The sequence below is a fragment of the Arachis ipaensis genome, chromosome B08 (assembly GCF_000816755.2).
Source record: "Arachis ipaensis cultivar K30076 chromosome B08, Araip1.1, whole genome shotgun sequence".
Taxonomy (NCBI): domain Eukaryota; kingdom Viridiplantae; phylum Streptophyta; class Magnoliopsida; order Fabales; family Fabaceae; genus Arachis; species Arachis ipaensis.
In genome coordinates this window covers 1,730,316-1,732,544 of record NC_029792.2, presented here as the reverse complement: position 1 = coordinate 1,732,544, position 2,229 = coordinate 1,730,316, and positions in this window count along the sequence as shown.

The window sequence follows — 2,229 nt, the reverse complement described above, 5'->3', positions numbered from 1 at the left end:
ATATTAATAAATTAGATCATAATTATAATAAAATTCTAACACTGATCCGAACGCCCTAGATGCTATACAGTGTGAAAGCCAGGCACATATGTCTTTCTATAATTGATATACTTTATACTTTATGTGATGATACTAATTAATTAAGATGCGTTAGATTAGATAAGACATTTATATATTTGCCAATGAAGATTATTATTAATTATTAGCTAGTTCGTTACCTGTAGTGTGTGGAAAGTGTATAATGTCTCATTATTCGTTACTTCATTTAGCTTTAACTAGACAACTAAGCTATATATAGCATTAATAGTTTAAACCAATTAACAATATGACACAGGAGCATATATAACTCTGAATTGAAAAACGACCCATCATGATGTTGGTATGTAGCTTATTATATATATAATTAATTAATCACAGAATTTGTTGGTTTATTAATGTGGAAGGGATAGAAATCATAGAACATATATTCTCACACACAAAATATGTGGGTGAGGAATCCTCAGTCACTGGATGGCAATCAGATCACGTTAAATGAAAAGTAACAAATAACATATTTCTTTCGGGGATGCAAACAAAGAGATAATGATAAATACATATTATATAATTGATAAATACTATAACGATATTGTAATGTGACTTGATCTTCTTGTATTATTATTATAACTTCATTATTGTTGACTTCAATTCATCACTATCTCAATGATCTATCTTAGCTATTAGCTTACACAAATATTTATTCATATACACTCCATGTTGATACTAATTAATTAATTGATAGTTTAGATTGAAGGGGAAAAAATAGCACATCACCATTTAAAGTTAGGACATACATTTTAAACTTATTAAAATCTTAACAAATCTTCTATATATTAAGTATTAACTAATAGTTGCTAATTAAGGATTGAACTCATCAAATTTTGGCATTACATCAGCGGTAGGCAGATTATATGAATTAACTTTTGGCTGCTGCTGGTGCTAATTATTTGTATCTTGTCTCACTATTTTTTTTTAGGAATCAAAATTAATTTTTTTTTTCAAAAATACTATATATATATATAAATCACAACCGGTATACCAATTGTTTTAACTGTTGATTTCAATTAATATATATTATATATATTTTTTTATAATTCAGATCAATGGTTAAAATAATTGGTGCACCAGTATTCTCGGTACACTTGAAATGTTTCCTATAGTTAGTTGGTTACTTAATTATAAATTGAAATTGATTAGTTGATGCTAACTAAAAGACGATGATGATAGATAATAATGAGAGAGAAGCTAAGGGTGAAGATGACCTCTCTCCCTCTGATTGGGCATCTTGAAGGTATATATCATCACCTTGTAGTAATGTAGTGTTTAGAATATAATCAAAATTAAAATTATTAATTTGTTGCATGCATCCAAATTAAATTAGTCTATAAAATACTTCCCACTTCAGGTAATCATTTGATCTTATATATAACACCAAATATATAAGTTACCACATATCACATCCTAATAATATGAAACACTGCCATAATAATATTATTAAAAAATAATGCTAGACTACTAGCAGAATTTGTTATTAGTTAGTAATGTTTAAAATATTAATTAAAAGTATGTTATTAAATGAATAGACTAATGATATTAGATTAATAATTAAAAATACTAGATATAAAATAAAATTATTGATCCTTGAACATTTCTTATTACTAAATATGTATCAAATAGCACAAGACACACAACACCTTTGCAAGCAATATAATAACATGGTTTTTAAAGCTTATTTTAAACTATGCAAATAATATAAGTAGATCTTGATGGAATAAAATATTTTCATTATCCTTTAATTTATGCATAATTTATTAATCAATAGCGCTATATATACGTATACTAAATAATTATAAATATTTTTAATTTGCAAAAAAATATTCAGTTAACTCTAATATTTTTTATACTAAAAAGGGCCTAATTATAAAATTCAAATCAGTGTAAAAATTCAATTAAAAAAAATATAAAAACTTAATTACAAATATGATAAAACTATAACATCAATAGAATAATTAAACCTTAATTTGGTTTCAATTTCACTGTCCATGTATATATTAAGAAGATGAACTTATCAGCAATGCAAATACTGAAAATTATGTGGTATCAACTGAACTTATTCCATACCAATGATTAGACAAGACGACAAGGTTGAGAAAAATCTTGTACTGTTGGCAACACAACACACCATCTAATCAT